Here is a 24,360-nt window from a genome sequence, read left to right as displayed (position 1 = left end):
TCATCAAAGTCATTCTCCATCCAGCTTTGTTCCGTTGCTGGCAATGAGCTGCATTCCTTTGGAGGGGGAGATGCGCTCTGATTTTTTGAATTTCCAGTTTTTCTGCACTGCTTTTTCCCCAAATTTGTGGTTTTACCTGCCTTTGGTCTTTGATGCTGGTGACGTACTGATGGGGTTTTGGTGTGGGTGTCCTTTCTGTTTGTTAGTTTTCCTTCTAACAGTCAGGACCCTCAGCTGCAGGTCTGTTGGAGTTTGCTTGAGGTCCACTCCAGACCCTGTTTGCTGGGGTATCAGTAGCGGAGGCTGCAGGAGATAGAATATTGCTGAACAGTGAGTGCTGCTGTCTGATTCTTGCTCTGGAAGCTTCGTCTCAGAGGTGAACCCAGCCTTGTGAAGTGTGAGGTGTGAGGTGTGAGGTGTCGGTCTGCACCTAGTGGGGGATGTCTCCCAGTTAGGCTACTCAGGGGTCAGGGACCCACTTGAGCAGGCAGTCTGTCTGTTCTCAGATCTCAGCCTCCATGCTGGGAGAACCACTGCTCTCTTCAAAGCTGTCAGACAGGGGCATTTACCTTTGCCGAGGTTTCTGCTGCTTTTTGTTTAGCTATGCCCTGGCCCCAGAGGTGGAGTCTACAAAGGCAGGCAAGCTTCCTTGAGCTGTGGTGGGCTCCACCCAATTCGAGCTTCCTGGAGGCTTTGTTTATCTACTTAAGCCTCTGCACTGGTGGGCGCCCCTGCCCCAGCCTCGCTGCTGCCTTGCAGTTAGATCTCAGACTGCTGTGCTAGCAATGAGGGAGGCTCCATGGGTGTGGGACCCTCTGGGCCAGGTGTGGGATATAATCTCCTGGTGTGCCGTTTGCTAAGACCCTTGGTAAAGTGCAGCATTAGGGTGGGAGTTCCCCGATTTTCCAGGTATTGTGTGTCTCAGTTTCCTTTGGCTAGGAAAAGGAATTCCCTTCCCCCTTGTGCTTCCCAGGTGAGGCGATGCCTCGCCCCGCTTCAGCTCTCACTGGTCGAGCTGCACCCACTGACCAGCACTGACTGTCTGACACACCCCAGTGAGATGAACCCAGTACCTCAGTTGAAAATGCAGAAATCACCCGTCTTCTGTGTCGCTCATGCTAAGAGCTGGAGGCTACAGCTGTTCCTATTTGGCCATCTTCTGTTTTTTGTTTTTTGAGACAGAGTCTCACTCTGTCATCCAGGCTGGAGTGCAGTGGCACAATCTCAGCTCATTGCAACCTCCGCTTCCTGGGCTCCAGCGATTCTCATGCCTCAGCCTCCCTAGTATCTGGAATTACAGGCATGCGCCACCATGCCCAGCTGATTTTTTTGTATTTTTAGTAGAGACAGGGTTTCATCATGTTGTCCAGGCTGGTCTCAAACTCCCGACCTCAGGTGATCCCCCACCTTGGCCTTCCAAAGTGCTGGGATTACAAGCGTGAGCCACCACGCCCAGCCACAAGTTTTAACTAATCCTAAAATCTGCCAGTAAACCATGGTAACAAGTTTCCTAGTTCTAACTGCAAAGCAATGTGTTAAAGTGTTACTTAATCCTGTTAGCCATATTTATGGTAAAACTCTATGCATGGTTTTACACCGTTTATGCTAATGTATTTCCTTCATAAAATGTAAATAGGGCTAAACATTCAGTCCAGCATCATGTCTCACCATTGTATAAGAAAAAAAAAAAAAGCCTTGCTGGCAAGGCGCAGGGGACGGGACACACAGACTCCGGAAACTGGGCCCAAATCTTCATTTCCTTCTACACTAATGAATTCGGTGGCACTGGAACTTAGATCTCATGGCTTCCTGTGACTTTGGGGGTAAGTCAAATCTGTACTTTCCCCCTTACATATCTGAAACACACACTATAAGAAGGAATTGGATTTGGCTGGTCACCCATAAATTTCTTGAGTCCCACAGGCTGATTGACAGTCAGAAGTGCTCTTGGCAAGCAGAAAACTCACTGCAACTTTGAGTTTGGTGATTGAGCAATAGCTTCAGAATTCTGCTATGATAAATCACTTAAAAATCTTCTTTCTCTTATCTGCATACCTTAGACTATAAGCTAATCAGCTATGTTTTGTTATTTATCTCTGCACCTCAGTACTAGCAAACAAGTCTGGTGGGTGCTCGAAAGATATTTATTGAGAACTGATTTGAAAGTGAACAGATAGACAGCAGGCAGGCTACTGCTCCTGACGGTAACCATCCCTGTCAAAACAACACCTTCCTACTCTCCAGCAATCATCACCCCTTTTCCTTTTCTCACATCTCCCTTAGATTAGCAGGGGGGCCCTGTGTACAGAACAACCCCCAGCTGACTCTCCTTCTGTTTGGAAAACTGACATTTGTTTACAGATGATCCCAGATTACACCATGTTCCCCACTTTCCCAAAAATATCATGGTGTCAAAACTCGGCCTGAATATAGATAGTAAAATGAGCACTGATATTCCGCCTAAAGGCCTTCCACAAGCTGCAGGAAGAATATTAATTATGTGTTCTATTTGTTTTCATAGCCTAGAGGGAAACCCAGCAACAGACACCGGCAGATCTTTAATCTCAATGCCATTTCCTGTCTGGGGGAGGGGGAAGCTGATGTTCTCTTCACTGACTTTCTCATTCAACTTCGCCCATCCCCTTCAAGCTACTATGAGCCAACAGAAAGTACTGAGGAATCTGAAACACAACGGGGAAGCCTTTTTCCCCAATGAGGAGTGGGATTAGTGTAGTATAGAAACAAGACCTTATGACAGTTCTAAAATGACTTGCTTTTCCATCTGTTCAGACACGGGATATTTCTCTTTTCATAACAGTTTGTTACAAACACTATCAGAATATTTTGCTTATGTCAATTTCTGTTTTTCAGACTAAGTTTACCTATGGCCAAGATTTCATACATGTATAGAATTTCAAAAACTCCATCACAGGTGCTAGATAAATAATAATGTTCTCAATTATTAAGGATCTTTTTATTTTCAGATCACTGACCTAAAGGTATATGTGTTAATGCCCAGTTCTTTCTGTAAACATCTTATGTGTTAATAGTCTTATGTTCCAATGAATGTGTATTTTGACATTTATTTTTGGCATTTCCTGAAATTGATTTTACCACAAATTGAGATTTAGAAAGGAAAACATGTTTAAGGAAGGAAGAAATAGCTATCACCCAACATAACAATCTTCTAAACTCTGAGAAAAATCGCTCATTTCCTAGAAAATTTGGAAACTATTTCTTAAATCAATTTTTAGACAATTTTTAGAGGCAAGACTTTCTGATTACAGTTTGCCAGCCCATAATCTTGGGCACGCAAAGCCTTACAAGTACTTTATTGACCTAGCTTTTCTTTTCTTTTCTTTTCTTTTTTTATTTATTGAGATGGAGTCTTGCTCTGTCACTCAGGCTGGAGTGCAGTGACACGATCTCGACTCACTGCAATCTCTCTCTCCCGGATTCAAGCAATTCTCCTGTCTCCGCCTATGGAGCAGCTGGGATTACAGGCATGCGCCGCCACACTTGGCTAATTTTTATATTTTTGGTAGAGACGGGATTTCACCATGTTGGTCAGACTGGTCTCAAACTCCTGACCTCCTGTGATTCACCCGCCTCGGCCTCCCAACATGCTGGGATTACAGGCCTGAGCCACTGCACCCAGCTGATCAAGTTTTTAAAACACACTCAGCATGAACTGTTCCCACTATTATCGTTCCTTTAAAAGAACATTATAACAGCTTCAATGCATTAAGAAACAATAAAGATTACATAAGCTAGTCAATCAAAAAGTACAAATGGACTTTGCCAAATAGCAATGGGTGGCCTAGATTTTGAATGTACATAATTGATCTTACACAGATGTAAGCATGATTGCAGCCAGCTATGCTCAAGGGTGACCATAGCCCTCTTTGGTGATTTCAGACCACACAGCGTCCTCACCCGTGGTGTCTCTTATTATGAGTTGCTTAGCACCGTGGTGCCTTGTAGGTGGTGAAATACAAACCATCACCACTGAAACAAAAAACAAAAAACACCACCACATTTCATAATACCCAGTGTCAGCTCTTTCACTTCCAATTATCCCTTCACTGCTTATCACCCCACAAGGGCAAGATTAGGGTGTGGCAAGTGAGGCACATGCCTTGGGACAAAACTTGAAGATACCAAAAACTCAGTTACCAAGATAACATTTTAATGCATTTTTTAAAAATGAAATTTAATGCCAAAAAAACCCATGATGCATGAGATATTAAAATTTTAAATAACAAGATCCAACCTGCCTTTGCACAGTCTTGCTTTACTTGCTCGACCCTAATCTCAGCTCTGGTTCCAATAAAACTTTATTTATAAAAACAAGCAGCTAGTTTATGGGCCATGGTTAACCAGTTTGATTTTTTTCCCTTAAATGTTTGGTAGAATTCACCAGTAAAACCATTTAGGCCTGGTTCTTCTAGTTTTGAAAGGCTATTAATTGTTGATTCAATATTGTAAATAGATTTAAGCCTATTCATGTTATCTGTTTCTCCTTGTGTGAATTTTGTAATGTTGTGTCTTTCTTTTTTTTTTTTTTGAGACGGAGTCTTACTCTGTCACCCAGGCTAGAGTGCTGTGGCCCGATCTCAGCTCACTGCAAGCTCCGCCTCCTGGGTTCACGCCATTCTCCTGCCTCAGCCTCCCAGGTAGCTGGGACTACAGGCGCCGCCACGTTGCCCGGCTAGTTTTTTGTAGTTTTTAGTAGAGACGGGGTTTCACCGTGTTAGCCAGGATGGTCTTGATCTCCCGACCTCATGATCCGCCCGTCTCGGCCTCCCAAAGTGCTGGGATTACAGGCTTGAGCCACCGCGCCCGGCCGCAATGTTGTGTCTTTCAAGGAATTGGTCCATTTCATCCAGGTTATCAAAACTTCGAGCATAGGCCAGTTGCTGTGGGTCACGCCTGTAATCTAGCACTTTGGGAGGCCGAAGCGGGTGGGTGACATGAGATCAGGAGTTCGAGATCAGCCTGGCCAACATAGTGAAACCCCATCTCTACTAAAAATACAAAAATTTACCTGGCGTGGTGGCAGGCGCCTGTAATCCCAGCTACTCAGGAGGCTGAGGCAGGAGAATCTCTTGAACCCAGGAGGCAGAGGTTGCAGTGAGCCAAGATCGCACCATTGCACTCCAGCTAGCCTGGGGGACATGAGTGAAACTCCATCTCAACCAGGACAAACAAACAAACAAAAAATTTCAAGCATAGAGTTGTTCTTAATATTTCTTATTATTTTCATGCCCATGGGATCAGTAGTGATGTCCTCTTCTTTTTTTTATGATATAAGTAACTTGTGCCTTTCCTTTTTTCTCTTAGACCAGTGAGAGGTTTGTCAATATTATTGATCTTTTCAAAGAATCAACTTTTGGTTTGGTTGATTGTCTTTATTGGTTCCCTATTTTCAATTTCATTGATCTCTAATTTACATTATTGCTTTTTCTCTGCTTACTTTGGATTTATTTTCCTCATCTTTTTCTAGTTTCCTAAGGTAAACACTTGTATTATTCACATTAGGTCTCTCTTCTTTCTTAATATATGCATTCAATGCTCTAAACTTCCCTCTAAACACTGCTCTTGCTGCATCCTACAAATTGTGGTAGGTGGTATTTTCATACACTTCTATGAGTTAGTCTGTTTAAAAATAAGGTAAACTAGAGCTGGGCATGGTGGCTCATGCCTACAAACCTAGTACTTTGGGAGGCTAAGGCAGCAGGATTGCTTGCCCCAGGAGTTCTGGATCAGCCTGGGCAACATGGTAAAATCCTGTCTCTACAAAAAATATAAAATTTAGCCAGGTGTGGTAGCACCCACCTGTAGTCCCAGCTACTCAGGAGGCTGAGGTGGGAAGATCACCTGAGCCCAGAAGGTCAAGAGTACAGTGAGCCATAATTGCACCACTGCACTCCAGCCTGGGTGACAGAGTGAGACCCTTGTCTCAAAAAAAAAAAAAAAAAAAAAAAGGTAAACCAGATATTATCATCTCCAAATACCTACCAATAAACAATTATTTCTGGAGATTCTTTAAGATTTGAAAAGACAGAATGGGGAGGAAAAGTAATGGACAAGTCGGAGAAACTGTCCTAAAATGACCTTCCTTGAACTAATTATTGTGAAGTGTGACACACATACCTTCTAATACATAGAGTATATGCCAAAGAGCACAGACCAAAAACAGCCACTGTCCTCACACCTCTGCACCTGGCCTTTCTTTTTTAAAAAAGTGATGTCTCACACCAAATGTTATGGTCTCAGTATGCTAGAACCAGCTTGCACCTGCCCTGGACAGTCAGTTGCTAACCTGATGGTAGCTTGAAATTGGCAATGGCCGGCTGGGGATGGTAGCTCACACCTGTAATCCCAGAACTTTCGGAGGCTGAGGTGGGCGAATCACAAGGTCAAGAGATTGAGACCATCCTGGCCAACATGGTGAAACCCCGCCTCTACTAAAAATAAAAAGATTAACTGGGCATGGTGGCGTGCACCTGTAGTCCCAGCTACTCAGGAGGCTGAGGCAGGAAAATCGTTTGAACCTGGGAGGCGGAGGTTACAGTGAGCAGAGATTGTGCCATTGCTCTCCAGCCTGGCGACAGAGTGAGACTCCGTCTAAAAAAAAAGTAAAAAAGAAATTGGCAATGGTAGGAGTACATGGGAGTCTCTGTAAGAGAAAAATCAGCCCGTACTATAGATCAGGGCTTTGTTTTGCTTTTTCTGTTTGTTTCTTCCTTTGAGAACTGTCCTATTAGCAGGCTAGTGCCAAATTACAACACCTACAAATTCCAATTCCTCCAGCCTTCTGAATTTACTGGATACGACTAAGAAACAAACTATTGTATGTAAAACTTGGAGGATTGGGAGCTTCCAAAAGTCACTATTACACCAGATGCCATGACTATATCAGATCATCTGAGGAAAGGAATTCTTTCAAGTAGCAATTTAAAATGTAGCTGGGCAATAGTCCAAAACAGATTTTCTAAGAACACTCAAGTTACATATTCTATAAACATGACAAAAATATTCTTCAACCAACTTTCATAGGGTTAAACTTACATGATTTATCCAAATGTAAAAGCTCAAAGGAACCAAAAATGGAAGTCACTCTCAGGTTATTATTTACTCTGTGGTGGTTGAGATCAAGATTTTCCTGGGAAATCAATATGGTTCACCCATATCAGAATAAGCAATTACCTGAGGCTTGGGGTTTGAAGAGCCTCGGTAATAAGTGAGGAGAAAAGGCCAGGTGAAAGAGAAAAAAAAAAAAAAAAATTCCTACAAAGCTAAAAATAACTTTAGGATCATTATATACTTATTTGTATATAAATGCGTATTCCTAATTATAATTTGAACAGACATCTGGTGCTACAATCTAATTACCGCCAGAAGGAAAGAAGAGAGATCAACGATTCTAAAACTAAAGTGACTACTTGTAATTACCTACAAATAAAACTTTTACAAAACAAGTTATCTCATTTAATTACTGTGGTATGTATTTTGCAAACACATGAATATGGGCACATACACACACACACACACAGAAACATACGTAAAAATATACCTATGTGCATGTATTACTGTAAAAGGGTCCCGATCCAGACCCCATGAGAGAGTTCTTGGCTCTCATGCAAGAAAGAATTTAGGGTGAGTTCGCAGTGCAAAGTGAAAGCATAAACTTAAAAAATCTTAAAGAATCTTCAGAAACAATTGTTTATTGGTAGGTATTTGGAGACGATAATATGTGGTTTACCTTTTTTTTTTTTTTTTTTTTTTTGAGACAAGGGTCTCACTCTGTCACCCAGGCTGGAGTGCAGTGGTGCAATTATAGCTCACTGTAGTAAAGGGATAAAAGAACAGCTACTCGAGAGACAGAGCAGACCCGAAGGCTGCTGGCTGCCCATTTTTATGGGTGGATTATTCATGCCTCCCCTTTTTAGACCATATAGGTTAACTTCCTGATGTTGCCATGGCATTTGTAAACTGTCAAGGCACTCGTGGGAGTGTAGCAGTGAGGATGACCAGAGGTCACTGTCGTGGCCATCTTGGTTTTGGTGGGTTTTGGCCGGCTTTTTCACTGCAACCTGTTTTATCAGCAAGGTCTTTATGACCTGTATCTTGTGCTGACCTCCTATCCCATCCTGTGACTTAGCATGCCTTAAGCGTCTGGGAATGCAGCCCAGTAGGTTTCAGCCTCATTTTACCCAGCTCCTATTTAAGATGAGTTGCTCTGGTTCACACGCCTCTGACACATGTCCTCAACTTTCTTCCATCTCTCTACTAAAATCAAATAAAAAGTAATAGTGCAGGCAGCCCTCAGTATCCATGGATTCAACCAACTGCAGATCAAAAATATTTGGGAAAAAAATGTGTTTATACTGAACATCAACCAGCCTTTTTTGTCATTATTCCACAAACAATACCATGTAATAACTACTAACATAGCATTTTTGTATTAGATATTATGGGTTATACAGAGATGATTTAAAGCATAGGAGAGAAGATGCATAGATTATATGCAAACACTATGCCGTTTTTTTTATCAGGGACTTGAGCATCCACAGATTTTGGGATTCAAGGGAGATCGTGGTGTTTCCAGGGGTCCTAGCTCCCAGAGCTCCCAAGATGGTGGCCAGTCGCTTCCAAAATTGCCGCGGGCCACTTCCAAGATGGTGGCAAAGCCTCATGTCCTCTGACTTGGGGTTCTTGGCCTCACGGATTCCAAGGAATGGAATCCTGAGCCATGTGGTAAGTTTTATGCTTCTATTTGAACCCATGGGTTATGGAAGAGAACTGTGGAACCCAGTGACTAGTGTTCAGCTCGATTAGGACGAACCCAGGCACTTAGCAGTATAGGAACAATGGCAAGCCTTTAGCCTGAGCGGGAGTGGCAATGGGCGCCTGGCTGGATCAGGAGCACAGTGGATACCCTGCCGGATCTGGAGGGATGGAAATCAGCGGTGGGTCTGCGAGGTGGGTCTGCCAAGGCGGCAAACAGTAGTCGTGGACAGGGAGCGAAAGCTCAGCTGGAGCCATAACAAACACGGATCAGAAGAGTGCAGTTGCAAGATTTAATAGAGTGAAACAGAGTGAAAACAGAGCTCCTATACAAAGGGAGGGGACCCAAAGGGGGTTACTGTTGCCGGCTCCAGTGCCAGGGTTTATATCCCTATCATTGTACCTCCCATTGTGTTCTCAGGCGATAGATGATTGGCTATTTCTTTACCTCCTGTTTTAGCCTAATTAGCATTTTAGCGAGCTCTCTTTCCTACCGCTTGGTCGGGTGTGAGCTAAGTTGCAAGACCCATGTTTAAAGGTGGAAGCGGTCACTTTCCCAGCTAGGCTTAGGGATTCTTAGTCGGCCTAGGAAATCCAGATAGTCCTGTCTCTCACTGGAACCAGTCCCCTGGATAGTGAGGGACACCTGTACTGTTATTTGTGCAGCAATTATGGTCTATGAAGCAGCTTCACAAACACTATCCATTTTCTATCATTTGTTCATGTCAAAGGACAAAATTGCAACAAATTTAGTTAAATGATTGCATTAGCTTTTATTTTCGATTCATGAATTAAAGCATCTCTAAAAATTTAGAAAAGATGCTTGGATAAATTGAGCACAGGAAGTTGACTTTATTGGCAAAAAAGGGTTAACATACACAGAAATAGGGAACAAAGCAAATTGGTGGTTTCAAAGTTACTTTCCTTATAGGATTTAAAATAGAGACTTCCTTGTCATGATGGCTAAAACTGGCCTATTTGAAGATTTGGCTATACTCTCTCCTGGTTTCTCAGAAGGTCAGGTAAACAAGTTAGTTTTGGTTTGATGACATGGAACTTTAGCATGAGTGACTCCATTTTGGTTTGGTCTGTTGGGGCCTAGTGCAGTTGCTCAGGCCAAGTCAATGAATGCCTATAAGTTTTATTTTATATTAATAATGTAAACATCATTAACATCCTAGTTTTACACATGAGGAAACAGCCTCCGAAAGACCAACTGATTTGCTCTAAGTTGCACTGTAGGTTAGCACATGAATCAGCATTGAAATACGATTTCTTAAACTGGAGTCCTTCATTTCCTCTTTATCACAAAACCCTTGCTCCATTTTGCCACTTCCTTTATGCCTGCCCTGAACAAATATTTTGACCAGACTCATCTGTAGTGTCATACAATGGGATTAGTCCTGGGCTGAGAATTTTCTTTCTCGTTTTCTTATAATCTCTATGCTATGCTGGGTATCAATCCAGAAGAGTTGAGGATTTCTCCTGCAGGTAAGAAATGCATCTGTATAGTCCTAAAACATGAGCGAGGATAGAAGAGGGCCTTACTAACTCAACCACACCTATTCTGAGCACAGGCCTCCTTGGACTTGGTTTTATCTAGTACAGAGAACAGCATAGTTAATGCTCAACTCGAAGTGCTTAAAAAGAGGGCTTCCACTACATCATGGGTTCCTTTCGGGTTCCCTTATACAGACATAGAGAAAACAACTTTTTCAGTCAAACGAGTTGCTAAAACTGAAGTCATTTGCGTTCCTGGTATGTCTAAATCTGCATCTATCTAGCTCATGTTATTTACTTCTACCGAAAAGAAAAATGGATTTCTCAGAAAATGAAAACTACCTGACTAATATCATTGAAAGGCTTTTAAGTCATTCTGGTTAATTTTTTTCTTTCAACGTTTAAAGATTTTTGTCTGGTTGTGATTACCAGTGATTTTCATATGTATGAAATCTTTGTCAGTTTTCATACATATCTTTGCCAGTTACTTCCTATGTATCTGACACTTCATGCAACGTGTATTGTTCAGATCATAAAATGCAGATCTGAATAAGGACTGTATGTATCACTACCTATCTCAGAGGTTAAGAATTTATGACAAATTCTAAGAATGGGGAGGAGGGGAACTGTAGCTTTTTCTTCAAGTAGTTTGAATCAATAACTGAATTGAGAAGGATGCTTTTGGGCCAGGCATGGTGGCTCATGCCTGTAATCCCAGTACTTTGGGAGGCCGAGGTGGGTGGATCATGAGGTTAGGAGATAGAGACCATCGTGGCCAACCTGGTGAAACGCCATCTCTACTAAAAACACAAAAAAATCAACCGGGTGTGGTGGCACATGCCTGTAGTCCCAGCTACTTGGGAAGCTGAGGCAGGAGAATCGCTTGAACCCGGATAGCAGAGGTTGCAGTGAGCCAAGATCACACCACTGCACTCCGGCCTGGGTGCGACAGAGCGAGACTCCATCAGAAAAAAAAAAGAAGAAGAAAGAAAAAAGAAAGGTGCTTTTAGATTTCCAGATTCTCTGGATTTTTTAAGTGTACACACAAAGCCAAGTATCCAGGTAAATGTAGAGGAGAAAGGCTAAACAAGCTGAAAACATCCTGGATGAATCACTTGATTAGTGTCTAAATTGCCCAGATGCCCCTTTACTTTGCTTTAGGCGGAAAATCTGCTTGTTTTCACCAAAACTATTTGAAACAAAACAGGACATAAACCAGATGGACTCCCTCCAGGCATTTTATTAAGGTAGCACCTCAAGGTATGAGAGGTAGGCTCACAGTTCACTCTCCAACAGGGCAGTGAGGAAAGGCATTTTCCAAAATTAAGCTCTTATGAATTAAATGTTCAGAACAGGTTCCCTGAGGAAGGAAAAATGGCATTATTGAACAGTTATTTTAATGAATCATAAAGCTTCCCCCCTGTTCTAAAATGCTTCTTTAGCTGTATAGAATAAAATTAAAAATAGACTGGTCCTCACATTTAAATATAAATTTGCCATACAAATTATTCCCTGCTTAACTACCCTTTACCAGCCAGGGGTGGAACAGGGGAGTTGGTTCAGCAGCCCAACACACTGCTCTAGTTGGTACAGGCTGGACTCTTACTTTAGGTTAGGTAGCTAACCTAGGATTCCAAAGGGCCCTCGCTGATCCCTAAAGAGAGGGAGCTTGGTGTGGGTTATAGAAGGAAGAGGTCTGAGTTGAGTGCCCCTGACATATCCTATTAAGATGAGCATTCCTTAAGAATCCACCTATCTTAGGAAGACCAATTAATTCCAGGAAGAAGAAGAAGAGAAAGAGAAAGAAGAAGAAGAAGAGAAGAAGAAAGAAGAAGACGAAGAAGAAGAAGAAGAAAAGAATAAGAAGAAGAAGAAGAAAGAGAAGAATAAGAAAAGAAGAAGAGAAGAAGAGGAAGAAGGAGAAGAATAATACTGAGTATTAGGAGTGTGCAGTATGCTTATTAGTGACTTACGTATTAGTAGTCGTAATCAAAACCTTCTTCGTAGTATTCGTCTTTCCTATACCTCCTAACTCCAACGAGGACGACCACTTCAGGACTTGCTTTTCTCTTTTTGTTTCAGTTTCTCCATTAATGGAAAAGCATTTCCCACAACCACAAGTAACCATTTTCCCTCTTCTTTAAAAGATTTAGGAAGGACACACCCAGGAAATTTCATTTGCATTTTGATGATAGCTTTTGTCCCTTGTTTTAATTCCAAAGCTGATATTGTGTTGCCTAACTTGATTGATAACTGCTTCATTTACAACTCAAAAGGTTTAAATAAAAAGTGATAAAGGAAATTTACATAGGTAATTCCAACTGAGCTCCCTAACTAGTAGAGAAACCAATTACACTAATCCTGCTATTTTAACTCCCTAGAGTCTATTTCCATCTCCATTCCCCAACTGTAAAAAAAATGTTGTTTTGAAAGTACCTATGTGCGTTTTCCCCCATTGGGAAAGGGTCCAGAGACTTGATCAGATTTTCAAAGATGTCCCAGATCCAGAAGAGCTTAGAACCACCATTGTCAAGTGGAGAAATGGAGCTACAATCAACAAAGGTTGAAAAAATACGAAATCAAATTGGTGCTCCCCAAACTACATGGAAGTCTCCCTGGGGCACTGCTCAAGTGAGGAGAAGTAAGGCTGTTAAAACCTGTGGCCAGATGAACTTCCTGTGAACTTCCAGTGGGATAACCCTCTCCTGAGAATCGGGGATTTCTTGTCCATGGATGTAGTGTATTTCCATAAAAGAAGAAATGAGACCCCTAAAATTATTTATCTAGGAAACACAGGTAAATCACTACACATGGCTGGATTATGTGAGGACTCTCTTACTGTACAAGACATATTAATCTCACTCCTTGCATTAGAAATGACTGAAGTCGGCCAGCCACAGTGGCTCACACCTGTAATCCCAGCACTTTGGGAGGCCAAGGCAGGAGGATTGCCTGAGCCCAGGAGTTTGAGACGAGGCTGGGCAACATGGTGAGACTCTGTCTCTATTAAAATTTTAAAAATAAAATAAAACAAACAAAAAGAAATTACTGAAGCTTGTCTACGACTAATTCAAATGAAAAGGAACTTTTTGTTTTGTTTTGTTTTGTTTTGGTTTTGTTGAGACAGAGTCTTGCTCTGTTGCCCATGCTGGAGTGCAGTGGTGCCATGTTGGCTCACTGCAAACTCCACCTCCCTAGTTCAAGCAATTCTCCTGCCTCAGCCTTCTGAATAGCTGGGATTACAGGCACATGCAACTATGCCCAGCTAATTTTTGTATTTTTTTAGTAGAAACGGGGTTTCACCATGTTGGCCAGGCTGGTCTCAAACTCCTGGCCTTGTAATCCACCCACCTCAGCCTCCCAAAGTGCTGGGAATACAGGCATGAGCCACTGCACCTGGCCAAATAATGTTTTCATTGACGTATGACAAATATACAGAAAAGTGCACAAATTTCAAGTATACATCTTGATAAATTGCCACAAAAGCGAGCACACCCACTTAACCACCACCCAGGTCAACACGTTTACAAAAACATGATCAACATTTTCCTAATGACTAAAGATGATTAATGAGGCTGAACACCTTTCATATCTATATAGCTGTATATGGTTTTCTATATATGTATGCATGTGTACGTTATTTGGGTATTCTCTTTTATAGAGGGCCTTTTCATGTTCTTTGTTCATTTCTGTACTGGGTTATCTGTATTTTCTAGCTGATTGGTAAGCAATAATTTGTGTATCTGGATATGAGTCATTTGTCTGTTATATGCATTGCAAATATCTGCTCCCACGACAGAGGCCCTTCTCTCCCATAAAGATATCTGTGATGAATACAATTTATGGTGAATGTTTGGTTTGTTACTTAAGAAATCTTTCTTACCACAAGGTCATGAAGATATTCTACTGTGTTCTGGAAAACGTAATGAATGACCATTCACATTTAGAGATACAGTCCACTTGAAATCGATTTTTATATGTATGAGATAGGGGTCAAATTTTAATTTTTCTTTGTGGATATCTAGTTGACCCAACACTATGTATTAAAGACTGTCATTTCCCATGGCTCTGCAGTGTTCCTTTGTGATAAATCCCGTGTCCGTATATGTGTGGCTCTTATTGAACTGTGTTCATCAGTTTGGTCTATTTACCTGTTGTTGTACTGGTTACCTACTGTATTAATTTATCTGGCTAAATAAAATCTTGATATGAGTAGTGTAAGTTTTCCAATCTCTCTGTTTTTCAAGATTATCTTGACTACTCTTCTTTTCCCTTTATATTTCCATATAAATTTTAAAATAAAATCATCACGTCAGTTCCCTCACACTCAATAGAAGCCAGTTGGGATTACACTGAATCTGTATATCAATTTGGGGAGAATTGGAATCTTTACAATACTGAGTCTTATCTTTTTATTTTTGTATATGAATTTTATTAGAATTTCCTTCAATTGTTAAAATTTGTCTCAATAATGTTATATGGTTTTCTGTGAAGATGTCCTCAATATCTTTCATTAGATTTATTCCTAAGTAGTTGATTGAATATACTATCCTAAATGGTGATATTTAATAATTTTACTTCTAATTTTTTATTGCTGTAGAAATACTAGTAGTTTTTTATATGTAGATCTTGTAACTGGTGACCTTACTTAATTCACTCATTTAGTCTGAAAGTGTATCTGTAGATTCAGTTGTAATTTCTATGTATGATCAAGGCATCTAGAATAATGACTTTTCTTCCTTTTTGTCTAGCCAATGCTAATGCCTCTCACCTCTCTTCCTCCTCCTCCTTCATTGAATAGAACTTCAGTACAATGTTGAATAGAAATGGTTCCAGTGAACATCCTTGTCTCAGTCCCAATTTCAAGGGGAAGTGCCAGAATTTTACTATCAAATATAATGTTTGTTGTGAGATTTTTGCAGACACACATTATAAGATTAAGGGCATTCTCTTTTGTGGAAGTCAGCATCTAAGATGGCCCCAATAATTCTCACCTCCAAGTCCAAGTTCTTGTATAGTATTCTGCCACACTGAATCATGGCTAACCTGTGTGTTGAAAAGAATATGGCAGAATCAACGGGTGACTTCCAAAATTATGTCATCAAAGACATTTCTGTGTCCATCTTATCTCTCTAGGGTTTCTTAATCTTTCTTGAATTACTTACCCTGAGGGAAACCAGCCATTATGTCTTGAGAGACCCAACCAGTCCTATAAAGAGGTTCCCATGTAATAATAATGAATAAAGAATAATGTCTCTCACCAACAACCAACACCAACTTGCCAGCCATGTGAGTGAGCCACCTTGGAATCAGATCCTCTGAGTCAAGCCTTGCTGTAACTGTGACCTTTACCAAAATGTTGATTAAAACCTCATTGAGAGATCCAGAGCAAGAATTCCAATCTAAGCTGCTCCCAGATTCCTGATCCAGAGAATATGTAAGGATGATAGGCGTTTATTGTTGTTTGAGCCATGAAGTTTTGGGTAATTTCTTATGCAGCAATAGTTATTACAACTCCTGTTCTTACTTTCCCAAGAATTTTATTTTAAATAAGTGTTAATTTAACCAAATGTTTTTTCTGCACCTATTAAGTTATCATATAATTTTTCTCATATTTTGCACAATGTGTGAGTAGAACACATTTCCAGAAATAAAATTTTTGACTCAAAGATGATGTGCATTTTTAGTTTTGATAATTGTGACCGAACAGGCCCTCAAAGAGGGTATATCAATTTATACTCTCACTGCTAATGCCTGTTTCCTCATATCCTTGCCAACAGAGTGATATTAACTTACTCATTGTCTAATATAAGGTTTAAAAAGGTATTTTTTGTTTTTTTAAATTTGTATTTTCTTAATATGAGTAAGATTGAGTATGAGTGCAATTAAGTTCATACAACTTAGAATTATTACATTTTCTTAGTTGGTTACCCTTTTATCACTCTGAGCTCTATCCTGTCACTAACTTTTAGCATAACTTTTATTGTTATGAACCTCTAACTTTAATACTGCTTCTTTTCTTAAAGCTTGTTTTGTTTGATATAGGACTTCATCTAGTATATTCCATGATATACCTTTTTTCATTCTTTTACTTCCAGCATTTCAGTATCCTTACCTTTAATGTATGATTCTTAGAAAGCAGCATATAATTTGAGTGTTTCTTAATCCTTTCTGATAATCTTCACCTTTCAATTGGAGTATTTAATCTCTTTATATTTAATATAATTACTGATACATTAGATTTTAATATACTATCTTACTATCTACTTTACATTTGTTCCACCCATCCTGTGTTCCTTTACTTCTATTTTTCTTTTTCATGTCTTCCTTTGGATTAATTGGTTTTTATTACTCCATTTTCCCCTGTATTTGCTTGTTAATCATACTTTCCAAAAAAAGATTCTTTCAGTGGTTACTCTAGAGATCTAGCATTCACCCTTGATTTATTAAAGCAAAATATAGGCTGGGCACTGTGGCTCACACCTGTAATCCTGGCACTTTGGGAGGCTGAGGTGGGAGGACTGCTTGAGCTCAAGACTTTGAAGCCAGCCTGGGCAATACAGTGAGATCCCATCTCTAAAAAAAATAAATAAATAACTGAACAAGGTGGCACATGCCTATAGTCCCAGCTACATGGAAGGTTGAGGTGGTAGAATCACTTGAGCCCAGGAGATCAAGACAGCAGTGAGCCATGATTGTGCCACTGCAGCACTCCAGCCTGGATGACAGAGCGAGACCCTATTTTTTTTTAAGTAAAATATAAATTGGCACTTTGTCTCTTCCCAGACAATGCAATGACCTTAGAACATTTTAACTCCATTTAATTCTTCCTGCCTTTTATACCATTGTTCTGTGACTTTAAATTCTATACGTAGTTAAAACCTCACAAAACACTTCAATTATTGTTTTATGTATCACTTTTTATTTGGATTTATTTAAATATTTAGCCTGTATGTTTTCTTCTTTCAGAATCTGTAAACTACAATCTAATAATTATTTTCCTTCTACCTAAAAGATTCCCTTTACTATTTCCTTGAGTGCAGGTTTGCTGCTGATGAATTATCTCCATTTTTATAATAATACCATTGTTTTCTCCTCATTTCTCAATTTTTTTAAATTGGACCTAGAATTCTGAGTTTCCGGTTACTTTAATACATATTTATACAAGGTTATTCGTTGCAGTATTGTTTGCACTAGCAAAAATGGAAACAGCCTTAAGTCCATCAGTTGGGAACAGATAAATACATTGTGAATCCACTCAATGAACTACTATAAAAATAAATAAGGCCAGGTGCAGTAACTCACACCTGTAATACCAGCACTTTGGGAGGCTGAGGCAGGAGGATCACCTGAGGTCAGGAGTTTGAGACAACACTGGCCAACATGGTGAAACCCCGTCTCTACTAAAATTACAAAAATTAGCCAGGCATGGTGGCACACGCCTATAATCCCAGCTTCTAGGGAGGCTGAGGCAGGAGAATCGCTTGAACCAAGGATGTGGAAATTGCAGTGAGCCGAGATCACACCACTGCACTCCAACCTGGGCAACAGAGGAAGACTGCGTCTCAAAAAAATAAAAATAAATAAATAAAAACTAGCTGTAATCCAGCACTTTGGGAGGCCAAGATGGGTGAATTGCTTTAGGTCAGGATATCGAGATCAGCCTGGGCAACATGGCAAAACCTCATCTCTACCAAAATAATAATAATAATAATACAAAAAATTAGCTGGGTGTGGTAGCACATGCCTGTGGTCCCAGCTGGCAGGCTGAGGTGGGAGGAATGGCTGAGCCCAGGAGGCAGAGGTTGCAGTGAACTAAGATTGTGCCACTGCACTCCAGGCTGGATGAGAGTGAGACTCCATCTCAAAATAAGTAAGTAAATAAAAACTCGCACTTTCTGTACTAATTTGAGAGACGATCTAGCTCAGTGGTTAAGAGAATGAGCTCTTAAGACAATAAGATTGTGGAAGAGCTTCACCACTTTTAAAAAGGTTTTTAAGCAGAAGTTTAAAGGATCGTTATGTAGTAAAGTCAATTTACAAAGAAAATAACACTCACTCCCTTTTCACCTCGGTGTTTTTGTGGAGGACAATTGACCATGCTCAGTTGCCTGGGTTTGTAATTTCAGACGACCAAGGAATGGGTCCCAGATAATCCATAGAAAAAGCAGAACTTGGTAAGACCAATACTGAGGTAAGACTGAGATAGTTACCATGAACAAACTAGAACACATTCCAGGAAGTACATGTGAACTCCCCAGTGCAATGCATCAAACCACCGGCCTTGATTCTAGCAGCAGGAAGCGACTGTAAGAGCATAGGCTATAAATATAAAGTATTTGAAGCAAAAATAGAGCAAGGTGTTAACACGTCTCCTCCAGACTTCATTCCACTGTCTTCACATTCTTGATATTTTCTCTGTCCTTCCGATTTTTGTCAGATACTTCAGAAGATCTCATTATGAGAATTTCTTGTTGGTTTTCAAAATCCTTTACAATAGAGGACTGAAGTTATGTGGTAAAATGGAAAGAGCTGGGGACTTGGAGAAGGAGGACTTGTTTTAATTACTAATCTTGGGTTTTTGTTTTGTTTTGAGACTGCATCTTGCTCTGTCGCGCAGGCTGCAGTGCAGTGATGTTTTCACAGCTCACTGCAGCCCTGATCTCCCAGACTCAAGTGATCCTCCCATCCTAGCCTCCCAAGCAGCTGGGACTACAGGGTATGCAACCACGCCCAGCTAATTTTTGTATTTTTTGTTGTCGTCATGTTGGCCAGGCCAATCTCGAACTCCTGGGCTCAAGTATTCCACCTGCTTTGGCCTCCCAAAGTGTTGGGATTACAGGTATAAGCCACTGCACCTGGCCTAATTACTAACTTTGTGATAAACGATCTCTATGAACTCTCTGAGCCTCAGTTTCTTCTGCTGTAGAATGGGTCACAGTGAAACCTGCTCTGCTTCACAGAACTGCTATTAATATAAAAATGACTTAAGGCATGTATACATGTAAATGCTAGCACACTACACAATCATGAGGTATGATCTGTCCAACCATCAACCCAGCCAGGGACAAGACTGAAAGCTGTCTACCTAAAATCTATTTTCTCCATTTCACTTACTAACAGCAACCCTGTTTTGTGGGGGAGGGAAAGTCATTGTGCTCAGGTTAAAAACTACATCTCCTATACCTCCTTGAATCTCAGAAGTCTGCTAAAGACTTCTTGGAAATATCGGTTTTCTAAATATGGGGACTACCTCTTCCCTTTTGTACCTTCCTTCCTCTTCCTGATGAAAATGTGGACATAATGTTAAGAACAGCAGAGACATCTTAGAACTATGAGGGAAAAGCAGAGACCTCAGCCCTGACACTCTTGGGCCATTGAACTAACGGTAACCACTGCCTGTGCCCAGATTTCATGGTGCATGAGAAATCAAAATAAACAACCAAACGTGGCATTTAAGCATTGGTAAGTGTCAACTCCTGGCTCTTGGAGGTTGGGGGTGGGGGCGTAAAGCCCTGATTTTTAGCATTTGTTATTTTTGTGGTATAAATTCTTTCATTTAGTTCTGATTTCAAAAATAAAAAGAGACGCACAATAGCACACCATTATATAGTATTCCAATCACATGGACAATGTAAATAACATATTTACATATCTAATTTTCAATAATGGCTGTTTTTAACAATTGGCACACAAAACTCCTGAAAATTCAAGAATCAGCTCTTGTACAACACACTGTTGGGTTTAAGCCAGCATTCATTGCATTGTCTGTTTCTCTAGGAGAAGACCATCTAAATTAATACATCAGCCAATGTTTTCTTTCCCACCATTCTTCAATTTGTCCCTACTACATAATCCAGATCAATTCCTCGCTTAGTTCATTCTTGCTTTCATGCTTTCTATCACACGTTCCTTTCATTATTTTCTATCTTTCTTTCTTTTCTTTTTTTTTTTTTTGAAACAGTCTTGCCCTGTTGCCCAGGTTGGAGTGCAGTGGCGCAATCTTGGCTCACTGCAACCTCTGCTCCCGGGCTAAAGTGATTCTCCTGTCTCCGCTTCCCAAGTAGCTGCGATTATAGGCATGTGCCACCATGCCTAGCTAATTTTTGTATTTTTAGTAGAGATGGGGTTTTCACCATGTTGACTAGGCTGTACTCAAACTCCTAACCTCAGGTGATCCACCCCCCTCAGCCTCTTAAAGTGCTGTGATTATAGGCATGAGCCACTGTTCCAGGCCTATTTTCTATCTTCCAAAAGGATAAAATTCCATCCACATTGGAGATGTATACATTGGTTACTGCTGTCTGGATATATTCAGACCTGTCCTGTTCCAAGCTTAGCAATTGAATGACAACACATTCTTGAGATGCATATGCAACAGGAAGTCAGGAGGGATGACCTTTTTTTTTTTTCAGTGCTAGAATAGAGGAGGATAGTAAGCAAAACATCTCATTTTGTTGTTGTTGTTGTTTTGGAGATAGTGAAGATAATGGGTATGATAATGAAGATAAGATAGGTGATAAATGCAAAGTATCTTCAGGTTCAAAAGAATAGAATGGGCTGGGCGCGGTGGCTCACGCCTGTAATCCCAGCACTTTGGGAGGCCGAGACAGGCGGATCACAAGGTCAGGAGATCGAGACCATGGTGAAACCCCGTCTCTACTAAAAATACAAAAAATTAGCCGGGCGCGGTGGCGGGCGCCTGTAGTCCCAGCTACTCAGGAGGCTGAGGCAGGAGAATGGCGTGAACCCGGGAGGCGGAGCTTGCAGTGAGCCAAGATCGCGCCACTGCACTCCAGCCTGGGCGACACAGCCAGACTCCGTCTAAAAAAAAAAAAGAATAGAATGTGGAAGAGCTGAACGACCAGCAATATGGATAATCAACAACCTGAAACAGTTGATCACAGAATGAATCATTAGTCAATAAACTTATAAACATGTAAGTTGAAGAAAAGCCTTGGCCAGGAAGGAAGAAAGAAGAATTTGGAGTAACAGTCATTCTTTGCAGCTTCAGAAAATACAGAATCAGGAATACTAGGTAGAAATTATTGCATGACCTATTTTGGCATAAGGGATAATGTTCTAACAACAAGCATTGAAAAAAACAAACTCAAAGTATGATGGAGTTCAGAATAATTCAAGCTGAAGCTAGCTGGGTACTCACTAGAGATGCTACAAAGGGGATTTCTGAAGAAAGAAGTAGTTGAATTTGCCACCTTCTAAAATGCCATCTACAAATATGATTCTTTGGTAAGGAGTACATTGCTCTAAAGAGATGTAAGAAAGTGGTTCTTACAGAATCCAATTTGAAGATGTAGAATCACTTTGAAAACTTGGTGTGGCTGGCCAGGCGCGGTGGCTCACACCTGTAATCCCAGCACTTTGGGAGGCCAAGGTGGGCAGATCATGAGATCAAGAGATCGAGACCATCCTAGCCAATATGGTGAAACCCCGTCTGTACTAAAAATACAAAAATTAGCTGGGCATGATGGCACACACCTGTAATCCCAGCTCCTCGGGAGGCTGAGGCAGGAGAATCACTTGAACCCGGGAGCTGGAGATTGAAGTGGGCCGAGATGGTGCCATGGTGACAGAGCAAGACTCCGTTTCAAAAAAAAAAAAAATTGATGTGGCTTTGATTCAATCATCAAGACCTACAGTATTGCATGTCTCACGCTCTTTCCTATGTACTCAGCTAGGCCAATCTCAGTATAGCTAATTGTATCTGTTATCTATTGGTGCATAGCAAACCAACATTTTGTGGCTTTAAGTAAATCTATTTTATTTGCTCATAAGTCTGTGGGCCAATATTTTGGACTGGTTTCAAGTGAGCAGGTGAGTTTTGCTGGTGTTGTCTGAAGTTATCCATTGAGGCTGTGGCCCTGGTGGATTGTCTGGGGGCTGCTTGATCTAGAGGGTCTCAGCTAGGATAGCACCTCTGTTCTACAGTTTCATTCTCCAACAGACTAGCCTAGGCTTCTTCATACAGCAATGGTAGCATTTCAAGGGGATAAGAACAGAAGCTGCAAGACTTAGAAGTCATATAATATCACCTCTCCAACATTCTATTAGTCAAAGCAAGTCACAAGGCCAGCCTAACTTGAAGAGGTGTGGATATAGATTTCATTTCTTGATGAGAGGGGCTAAAGATTTTGTGGCCATCTTAAATCTACTGTATTAGTAAATCCACCTAACTTTATTATGTCTTATACAGATGCTTAGTCTCCTGTCTGTGTTTGCTGGTGATGATATTTCAACAGAATAGGAGTGGAAATCTTTTCCAAAAAAGATCCAACTCTGATGAGGCAGTTGTCACCCACTTACATCTTCCGTAGTTGTTGATAAGGCCAGGCATATCAAACCTTTTCTAAAACCGTCTGTCACCAGCATCTTGTATGAAGAGGAGGCAGAATGGTCCCAATCTGCTACCTACAACAGATTGCCAGAGAAATGGTTGCTTTCTTTATACTCAAGTGCCCTTTCCCCAGCACCCTTGCTGATAAGCCAGCATTCGCCAAAGACCAATAAGTATGCTGACATTTCACTAAGAGTTGTTATCTCTAGACACCTGTGGACAAATGTGCTAATGAGAGGGTTTTCTTAAGGGCTCTTCTATCCATGATTATTCCAAGCCACAGTTGAATACAAACACCATCAGAACAGGGGGTTATACTTCATAGCCTAGAATGCTTCTGTAATACTTAATCCTCTTTATGCTTGTGACAGATCAGCCTCTGAAATAGGAGCACAGCCCCAGGGGAGAGAGTGGCTTAATCATCAAGCTTGAGGTAGGAGATCACCAATGGGTGGTGACTCTGCAGCCCCACGGCACTCATAGTCTATGTATTTCCAGTCCAATCAAGCCAGAAACCCAAGTAATTATTTACCATCAAACTTTGTTATTCAAATCATTTATGGAACAATTCTCTGAGAGAGGCTAGTTGTTTCTTATACTTTCTTAGTAGAGAAAGAAGTCAGTGAAAAGAAGGTTTTATATCACGCAAAGGCTTTACTCCAAGACAGTTGGTCCCCCATGCTGCTTAAACAAGCCCAATGACCAAATATCTGAAGTTTGTTCAAGTTTCTTTCTTTCTGTTTTTCTTTCTTTCTTCTTTTTCTCTTTCTTTTTTCCCTTTCTTTCTTTCCTTTTTCTCTCTTTCCTTTTTCTCTCTTCTTTTCTCTCTTTTCCTCCTTTCCTTTCTTTTCTTTCTTTCTTTCTTTTTTTTCTTTCTTCTTTCTCCTTCTCCTTCCTCCTCTTTCTTTTCTTCTTTTCTTTCTCTCTCCCTTCCTGTCTCCTTCCTCAGTTCTTTCCTTTTTCTTCCTCTTTCTTTATTTCTTTCTTTCTCTTTCTCCTTCCTTTTTCTTCCTTCCTTTCTTCCCCTTTCTTTTTTCTCTCTTTTTCTTTCTTCTTTTCTTCTTCTTTTCTCTCTTCCTCCCTCTTTCCCTCCTCCCCTCTTCCTCCTTCTTTTTGTTTTTTTTTTTTCTTTCTTTCTTTCTACTTTCTTCCTCCATCTTTCTACTCTCTCTCTCTCTCTCTCTCACTCTCACTCTCTTTCCTTCCTCCCATCATTCCTTCACAGGATCTGGCTCTGTTGCCCAGGCTAGAGTGCAGTGGCATAACAATAGCTCACTACCGCCTTGACTTCCTGGGTTTAAGCGATCTTCCCACCTCAGTCTCCTGAGTAGCTGGGACTATAGGTAGGCGTCACAATGCCCATCTAATTTTTAAATTTTTTTGTAGAGTGAGGTCTCACTATGTTGCCCAGCCTGGTCTCGGTTTTCAGAGCTCAAGTGATCCTCCCACCTTGGCCTCCTGAAGTGCTGAGATTATAGGGGTGTGCCACTGCACCTAGCCACTTGTTCAAGTTTCTAGAAAATTTTACTTGTCACTTCTTAAGTTTTTCATGTTCTGTCGGGACTGTCAGCAGTTATAGGTGTTACCTTCTCAGGCACATAAACATGCCTTTTATTTATTTATTTATTTATTTATTTATTTATTTTTTTGTTGAGAGGAGTCCTGCTATGGTTCTGGTCCTTTGAAACTCTCGCTGGGCCTCAACAGTCCTC

The 24,360-nt window shown here is 40.8% G+C and overlaps 1 long non-coding RNA gene across 1 annotated transcript; it reads right to left on the bottom strand.

Moving 5' to 3' along the window:
- Nucleotides 1-11,567: 11,567 nt before the first annotated feature.
- Nucleotides 11,568-18,465, bottom strand: LOC115899727. The gene is made up of 4 exons (XR_004059342.1): nt 18,353-18,465; nt 15,288-15,339; nt 12,730-12,840; nt 11,568-11,653 (listed from the first exon to the last, which is right to left on the bottom strand). It is a non-coding gene; the product is annotated as an uncharacterized LOC115899727 (long non-coding RNA).
- Between the last annotated feature and the right edge of the window lie 5,895 nt (nt 18,466-24,360).

This window comes from Rhinopithecus roxellana, chromosome 9 (assembly GCF_007565055.1).
Source record: "Rhinopithecus roxellana isolate Shanxi Qingling chromosome 9, ASM756505v1, whole genome shotgun sequence".
NCBI lineage: Eukaryota > Metazoa > Chordata > Mammalia > Primates > Cercopithecidae > Rhinopithecus > Rhinopithecus roxellana.
Note: the sequence above shows the minus strand (reverse complement) of the source record. Positions and strands in the feature narration are given on the sequence as shown.